The sequence below is a fragment of the Heloderma suspectum genome, chromosome 3 (genome assembly GCF_057233095.1).
Source record: "Heloderma suspectum isolate Gila_16-S chromosome 3, 16-S_ref, whole genome shotgun sequence".
In the NCBI taxonomy this organism is placed as follows: Eukaryota; Metazoa; Chordata; class Lepidosauria; order Squamata; family Helodermatidae; genus Heloderma; species Heloderma suspectum.
In genome coordinates this window covers 34490191-34499725 of record NC_139460.1, presented here as the reverse complement: position 1 = coordinate 34499725, position 9535 = coordinate 34490191, and positions in this window count along the sequence as shown.

Genomic DNA, 9535 nt, shown 5'->3' with positions numbered 1-9535 from the left:
AATCATATTCCCAAGTGACAGCTGAAAGAGTCTGAAAGAGTCTGCTTACTCTCCAAAGATTCCTTGAGGGAATCCCATTGTCATAAGCAAAATGTTAATGGTTTGAATAATAATACAGTGAGGTGATACTATCCGTGCAAAAACTGAGGATAATTACCTCAAGGGCGGAGACCTTTCCATCTTAAAAAATGGTTGAATGGAATGAATCAGGCGTAAGAAGTAGGAATACACTGGCGCAGTGATTCAAGTACCCATGCTGGTTGGTGATGGGAATTGTAGTTAGTGTGGCTACTTGTGAATTGCCAAAAAAAAAAAAAGACATGCATCACCAAAAACAGAGGACACCATTTTGTGTAACATCTGCTAATGTATATGTGTAAATGCAAATTTAGAAATAATAATTTAAATAGACTACTAAAATGACCAAGGGGCTGGAGCATCTCCCCTCTGAGAGAAGGTGACGACTAGGGATGTCAGAGAATTTCGCCATGAATCTCAGGGAGGCCGAATGCTTTCGAAATTGGTGGCAAAATGGTCTGCCCCCCCGGGACGGGACTTACCTTGGGTGAATCCTCCTGGCGGCGGCAGCAGCAGCTCCGGTTCGGTGGCGGTGCGGCAGCGGCAGTGGCTGCAGTGGCCGGTCTTCTGACCGGCTGCCGCCACCGCCATTTCCAGTAAAAAAACAACAAAAAAACATGATAGGCTACGTAAAGATTTATGTAGCCTATCACGGCTAGATTTTTAAAAAATACCGTGATAGGCTACGTAAATGTTTACGTAGCCTATCACGGCTGACTGCAGGGACGCAAACGGTGGCGGCTACAGCCGCCGCCATTTGCGGCCCGGCCGGCCAGGATTCGGGGGTGGAGGGATGGAGCACCTCCCCCCCGGCCAGAATGTCGGGGGGAGGGACGGAGCGCCTCCCCCCCCAAAAATCAAATTTCGTTACAGGTGAGTTTTGTACATCCCTAGTGACGACAGCTGGGATTGTTTAGCATGGAAAAAAGGAGGGTGAGGGGAAACATGACAGGTGTACAAAATTATGCAATGTGTGGAGAATGTGGGGAGACATTTTTTTTCCCTCTCTCAAAATACTAGAACCCAGTGGGGTTATCCTATGAAGCTGATTGGTGGAAGATTCAGGACAGATAAAAGGAAGTCCTTCTTCACACAGCACATAGTTAAACTAAGGAATTCAGTACCACAGGATGCGGTGATGGCCACCCACCTGGATGGCTTTAAAAGGGGGGTGGACAAATTTCTGGAGGAAAAGGCTATCAAGGGCTACTAGACTTGATGGCTATGTGCTACCTCCAGTACCAGAGGCAGTGAGCCTATGTACACCAGTTGCTGGGGAACATGGGTGGGAGAGTGCTGTTGCATTCATGTCCTGCTTGTGGGTTCCCAGTCAACAGCTGGTTGGCCACTGTGTGAACAGGGCGCTGGACAAGATGGACCCTTGGTCTGATCCAGCATGGCTCTTCTTATGGTCTTAAAAATTCAGTACAAGTCACCATAGCGCAGAAGACTTTGACCAGGTGACCTGTGTGCCTTGCTTTGTCAGCTGTCCAAGTGCTGTTGATGGGCAAAACTCAAGACCCAGGTCCACACATGGGGCTTTTTATCCCACAGTTTATTGGGGCTTCTGCTTTCGGATTCTTTGCAGGATTAAGATCAACTCCCTTACATGGGCTGCTTTTTCCAGGCTGTCTTTCTCCACAGGTTCTTGCAGCCTCTTTGTCACCTCCTCAGAATTTACTGCCTCTCTCTCCTTGATCAAAGAACTGGAGGGAGTGGGGAGAGAAAATATTGAGAGGGCGGGATGCTTTGTCAGAATTTGCTATGCTTTTTCTTTTTCTCCTCATCCTGCTGACTCCACTGAGGTAGCAGAAAGGGCATCCCAATTTACCCAGTCAGAGGACTACCCAGAATATGTAACATAAACTCCATATTATATGTTTATCCTGCTGTTCTTCCGAAGAGCTCAGAGCAGCATACGTGTCTCCTTCATTACAGAAAAACCCTGCAAGGTAGCTTATGCAGAGGAGAGAGGGGAGGGAGTGGGGGAGACTAGCCCAGACTTCCCTTCTTCCATGAGGGAGTAGCTTATCATATGGAGCCACCCTATATTTACCTCATGGTGCGTGGTTATAGTGGAACTGTGCAATTTCACATGGCCACTAAAGCAGATTTACATTTAAATACTGCATTATCTCTGATCTTTTAAAAAGCAGGATAGAGGTAAAAAAAAACCCACGGGAAATGCTCTTGGAGGTTGGTGACATCATGTAAAGCACCCGCAAACCTCCAAATTCCAAATGTGCCCACCAGCCCCAAAAGATTGGGGACCGTGGTGGCACTGGACTTAGTTGTATCTGAGTAGAGCAGTGGTCTTGGCAAGAGCCACTTTGGCTTCAGGCACTGCCACTGAGGCCAATTGGGGGCCTCTCTTCTCTCCCCTGCCCCCCTGGTCAAACAGTGACTTGTCTGAAGGCCTTTTGGAGCCTCTCCTCCCCACTTGCTTGGCTGCTTTGGGGCTGATCCAGAAGGTCAGTTCCTATGTTCTTAATATTCTGCATGATATCATTCTGTTGGCATCATCAACGTAAGCAACCTCTTCCATTTTGTGGTACCACATAATCCCCACACCCACACACACACACACACACACACACACAGCCTTTTAACAAAATGGGCAGGGATCTGTTTGACACACATACACACACGCACACACAGCAAAGGGACCAACTGCTGTGGGGCAATAGCTTGTGCGGCCACCTACACAACACCCCCAAAAGAGGACAAATGACACAGATTGGCTTAAAATTCGCATAGGCTACTTTATACACATAGAGGAACGCTTACAAATAATGACTATAATTTAAATAGGAATCCAGTACATCAAATACACAATACACAAATACACAATACATCAAATATTGATACATCAATACACAATACACAAATTGATACTTCAAATACATTGATAGATCAAATATACAATACACAAATATCACAATACACAAATGACACAGATTGGCTTAACATTCGCATAGGCTACTTTATATGCATAGAGGAATGCTTGCAAATAACAACTATAATTTAAATAGAGATCCAATACATCTCAACATAGTGAGGAAGTCCGTAACAAGGGGGCCGGTCTGCCTGCTCTGCCTCTGTCCAGGTGCTAAGTGTGGATGGGCAGCTTCAAGGCCCCTGCTGCTCTCCCTTCTTAGGGGGCTTTATCATGAACCTGGCCTTGGATCAGGCAGTGCATGGGAAGGGCCGTGGCTCAGTGTGGCAGACCATCTGCTTTGCATGCCAAAAGTAATAGAATCATAGAGTCACGGAATCATAGTAGGGTTGTAAGGAGCCTACAAGACCATCGAGTCCAACCCCCTGCTCAATGCAGGAATCCAGGTCAAAGCATCCCTGACAGATGGCGATCCAGCTTCATCTTGAATGCCTCCAGTGTGGGAGAGCCCACTACCTCCCTAGGTAGTTGGTTCCATTGTTGTATTGCTCCAACGGTCAGGAGGTTTTTCCTGGTGTTCAGCCGGAATCTGGCTTCCTGTAACGTGAGCGCATGATTCCGTGTCCTGCACTCTGGCACGATCGAGAAGAGATCCTGCCCTTCCTCTCTGAGACAGCCTTTCAAGTACTTAAAGAGCACTATCATATCTCCCCTCAGTCTTCTCTTCTCAAGGGTAAACATGCCCAGTTCTTCCAGTCTCTCCTCGACATAGGGCTTTGTTTCCAGTCCCCCGATCATCTTCGCTGCCCTCCTCTGAACCCTCTCCAGCTTGTCTGCATCCTTCTTAAAGTGTGCTGCTCAGTCCCAGGTTCAATCCCAGGTAGGGCTAGAAAATTCCTGCCTGAAACCCTGGAGAGAGACACTACCAGTCAGTGCTGACAATCCTGGGCTAGATGGACCCAGGGTCTGACTCAGTATAAGGCCGCTTCCTGTGCTCCTGTAGAGCAGTGCTCTCCAAACATTTTTGATCGTACACCCCTATCAGTGAAAACAAAATTAGGCACCCCCCCATATATGTATATTTATTTATATATACATGTACTACTGTACTAATATATGTGTACATTATGAAACATACACAAAAAATAAAAATTAAACAGGATGAGATAAAGATGAAATGAACAATATTTTTAAATAGTTTTTATTTTTATTTATTAATGGCACAAAAACCCTTTTTGCTCTCACTCAAAAAAAAGTATTAATATAAACTGTGAAACCACTTAACTGTGCACAAGTCATTGCTGTACGCTGACGATCAAGCGAGGGCACCACTGTCAACTTGCAAGGAGGGGAAAGGTCTCCTTGCAAGGAGGGGAAAGCCATGCTTGGCTGGGCTCCTGCCTGCACCACAGCCAAGAGTCCTGCTCGCCAGCCCCACACCCTGCGCAGAGTCCCCAGTCCCCACTCCTTGGCTGACTGGTGGCTTGGCCTGGGCTGTTAACCCTTCCTGCCCTCCTTTGGCAGGATGGAAGCTGAGAGGAAAGGAGAGCGGAAAGGGTTAACCTCCTGGGCAGTTAACCCTTCCTGCTCACCTTTGGCAGGATGGAAGCTGAAAGCGCCCACTTCCTTCTTGGCTTCATTCTGCGAAAGGAGAGTGGGAAAGGTTAATCTCCTTCCCGCTTTGCTGAGTGGGAAGGGCTAATCTCCTTCCCGCTTTCCTTCAGCCACCGCCACCACTGCCACCCCCTCCTTGCACACAACGGCAGCTCGTAGGAGCAGCGGGAGGCAGCTTGCACACCCCAGTGGATTGTCTTGTGCGCACCCCCTGCGGTGTGCGCACCCCACTTTGGAGACCACTGCTATAGAGGATGCCTTCAAATAGAGGACTGACCTCTGGAAAGGATGACACATGGTCACCCTAGAATGGACCAGATATGCAAATAAGTATCCATTTGAAGGTGGCGTCTACATGCCACCTGTTCAGATGTTGAAAGCATTATAAGGTCTGCATTATAGGAGGTGAGTGTTTATCCTTCCAATGCTGTTCTATCAGTCTTTTAGCTCTCAACAGGGTGCAGAAAATCCATTTATGCTTCCAGGAAGCATAATTAAAAGAGTGTGTACATCAACAAATATTAGAGACTGTTCCAGTACAAAATTTATCCATATAATAACTCCTCCCAAGAAGAAGCAGTTACTGGACATTGCCAAAACATATGTTTAAAAGAAGCATTAGCTGCATTGCACTGCCAGCAATTAGCCAATCTCTTATTAAAGAGATGTTGCAGTGTCCAGTAGACACACAAAATGTTTTTGCTGAATAAGATGCAGCGCTTTGTTGTTGAGTACCTTGAGGCTATCAGAATCTGTTGGGTGGGTGCATCATGGTGCAATGCTGTGCTGTTCATAACAATGGACTTTTGGAGTTAGACTGGAAAACGTACAAAGCATCATATGCTGGTGATTAATATTTAAGTGCTAGGATCATTCCAAATCAGCATCTTGGCATAAACCTCTATATTAATCATTGAACGTGTCTGAAGACTGAATAACAGCTTTTAGAACTTAGTAACCAACCAAATAGCTGCTCTTGTTTTGCCTTCACCTACAGTCTTTGCATGTAAGCACAAGATGCCTGAAAACAGTATCCTACTAGGCAGTGGCGGAAAGGTAAGACTTGAATGCAAACTATATCGGTAACGATATGAGTGAATGTGTAGGGGATAAGTGTCCCCTATAGATTCAGAAAATCTCTCGTGTGTTAGAAACATAGGATTGCATCCAGTATTAGCCCCACGAAGAGTAGACCCATATAAATGGATGGTACTTAAGTTAGTCATTACTAACTTAAGCACCATTTATTTAAATAGGTCTACTCTAAGTAAAGCTAACATCGGATACTACCCATGGGATGCTGCCTTATACCATGTCAGATCATTAATCCATCTAGCTCAGCATTGTCTCCGCACACTGAATGGCAGTGGCTTTTCACCGTTTCAAACAATGGTCTTTCCCAGCCCTACCTGGAGAGACCAGCGACTGAACCGGGGACCTTTGGCATGCAAAGCATGTGCCCAACCACTGAGCTCTGGACTTTCCTCTTAAAGTAGGAGGGAGCAACTTGTGGTCCTCCAGATGTTTTGGCCTACAAGTCTCATCAGCCCTAGGCAGCATAGCCAATGGTGAGGGATCATGGGAGTTGTAGGCCAAAACATCTGGAGGGCCACAAGTTGCCCTTAATGGAACAACTAGAAAGTGGCCTGCAGCCTATTATACTATTTTCTTATTAAATTTATTTAAAAGGTTTATATAATACCACCCTTCAGCGAAGTTCCTAAGGCATTTTATAAAACAAGGTAAAATACACAAAATATGACAACGTGCCAAAAGGGGAAGAATACATTACAATACTTTAAAAGGCCTGGGAGAATAAAAAACTCCTTGGTACCAAAAGGATTTTTGAATATACATATATGAATTTGTATATATCCATAGCAATGAATACATACAAAATGCATAGATATGAAAGTACCTTTTTCTAGCAATTATACATAGACTTCAACAAAAATGGACCAGATATGCAAATAAGTATCCATTTGAAGGTGGCGTCTACATGCCACCTGTTCAGATGTTGAAAGCATTATAAGGTCTGCATTATAGGAGGTGAGTGTTTATCCTTCCAATGCTGTTCTATCAGTCTTTTAGCTCTCAACAGGGTGCAGAAAATCCATTTATGCTTCCAGGAAGCAGGTAGATAATTAAGAGAGTGTGTACATCAACAAATATCAGAGACTGTTCCAGTACAAAATTTATCCATATAATAACTCCTCCCAAGAAGAAGCAGTTACTGGACATTGCCAAAACATATGTTTAAAAGAAGCATTAGCTGCATTGCACTGCCAGCAATTAGCCAATTAGACAATCTCTTATTAAAGAGATGTTGCAGTGTCCAGTAGACACACAAAATGTTTTTGCTGAATAAGATGCAGCCTAAGATCCATCTAAGGTATAGATGCCAAAGCAGCAATCCACTGATTAGGCAGAATGGGACAATCCAATTCCCCATTCCATTCCTGCTTAAAACCCTGTATGTCATATTTATTCACCAAGAAGAAGCATTTATAGAGTTGGATCGTGGGTCGCTTTGCCTGACCAGCCTGAATAAGTGCTTCTGATGATGACGGAGACTCTGATGCTATAAAAGCGGCCAGGCCAAACCTAGACACTAAGAAATGCTGCAACTGCAAGTATGGCCATTCAGCCATAGCTGGCAAGTCATATTTGGCTGCTGCCAAAAGATAACAAAGTTGGTCCCAGGCTGGCCTCTCTGGGGAGAGAACTGCACAAACGGGGCACCACCGCTGACGTCTTGCCTGGTGCCAAAAGCAGTGGCATAGTGGGACCGGGGCTCGCAGAGATGCAGTACTGGAACTTTTTGATTAGCAGGGATGCTGATGTCATCTACCGCTCCCCTCCCCTGAGATTACCTGCAATTCTCATAGTAGCTGGGGGAAAATGAATTCTCCCAGCAACAATATATTGTTCCCTAATTTTGGACTCTCCTTGGGGGCGTGGCTATGGGGATTGTCATGACAAGTGCCTGCACTTCAACATTTGCCACTATGCCACTGACCAGTAGGCTAACAGTCTTGATGTCAGGTGGGCCTCTTTGGAGAGGGAATTCCACAAACGGGGCACTACCACTGAGAAGGCTCTCTCTGACTGCTATCTCAGATAGGGCAGGGGCACCTGAAGGAGAGCCTCCAAAGAGGACCTCACCATGCTGCCCTGGAGCTAAACAGGCCTGATCCTGAATCTAATTGGGAACCACATGTAAGCTGCTCTGAGCAATGGGCATTTCATATAGCAGCAACAGCAACAACAACAACCAGGCTGAAGCCTTTCAGAGGATGGGCAACATACCTTTCATCTTTATCCATTCATTAAGTACAGTAAACATTTTTACCCATGAGATGTGCAGGTGCATATTGAATCTGTTCCCAATGCAGGTGGTGTTCATATCACACATGGTAGTGGCCCAAACCATCATTGTCTATTTTGACTGGAGTGGCTCTCCTGAGTCTCAGGCAGAGACTCTTCCCTAGCACTTGCTAACTGATCCTTTTAACTGGAGGTGCCTGGAATGGAGCCCGGGACCACTGGCATGCAAAGCACATTCCCTTCCACTGAGCTATAAGCCAGTTAGCCACACAGCTAGCATTCGCTGAATTCTGAAATTCTGGACATTTTAGTAGTTTGGGAATTATATGTGCTACGGTGATGAAACTGAACAAATGTACAAAAAATAAAAATTGGAAAGTTACAATATCATTCTGATTGTGGGGAAATGTTAATCATAGGCCCTTAGCTAGAGCATGATATCGGACCACCATTGAAGCAGCTTCCTTGTGCAGCATGAACCCCTTGCTTTCATAACAAAAATGTCAGTGGGACTGCGTTTCTCTCTCAAGAGGATATGGGACAGTGGCTGCACTCCTGAGTCCTGTTATGACAGCCAGTGTGGTATAGCAGCTACAGTGTTGTTAAAGGCAGTAGTCCTAATATAGTGATCATCAATATATATAGTGATGCACAATAAGGGTAATGCTTTTTGCATATGGAAACCAAAAGCAGGTGCCTCTGTGTGGGGAATGGTGTGCAGATTACAGGAGCAGGTCTGCAAACTCATTTCTGCATTGCAATGTCTTGTGCATATGGAAATAGGCACAATGACAAATGAGTACAATGATGGTGGATTACAATGGCAGTGTAATGTGAGCAACCTCAGTGGTTTGGGACCAAAGTATCTGAAGGACCGCCTTCTCCTACTGGAGTCCCACTGCACCCTTCATTAGAGGCCTTGCTCTCCACATCCCACCATCATCAGAGGTTTGGCTGGCTGGGATGCACAACAGGGCTTTTCCGCCAGCAGTACCCAGATTATGGAACTCCCTACCTCAGAAAACTCCACTGGCCCCTCCTTGTTCAGTTTTCAACACCTGGTAAAGACTTTTCTGATTTGCCAAGTTTTTAGACTGTCTTAAGTTTGTTTTTTCCCATGCTGTAGAACTGTATTTTAGCTGTTTCTTCTTTTCAGTTCTTTGTTCAGGATATTTGTTTTGAATAGATAGCTGGGGAGAGCAATCCTAGGGCCCCTAAACAGAGTCTGGGGGGCCATAGGATAGTTCGGATTCAGGATATGAGGTTGGAGTTACCACTCTGAGTTCGGACCCAGGAGTCTGAGCTCCCTGAGAAAACCACACCAAGAACCGCACCGGCTGCCTCTCCAAGGTCGCAAAAGTGACCTCCAAGAGGAGGGAAAGGGGGCAGTTCTGTGGGTGGGAAGGGGACTGGGGAGGTGGGGATACGAACTATCCCCAGTGCTCCCCAGTTTCCTTCCCTCACCCTCCACAGAGCCCCAGGCTGTGTTTCCCCAGCAACAGAAGGAGAAGCTAAAGGAGGAGTTCTGGATTTTTTAAAGGAATCAGCTTTGCTGTGAGCAGGGTTCCACGAGCAGATTGTCTGCACCAGTAAAAATCGCTTCACAGAACATACTTCCTG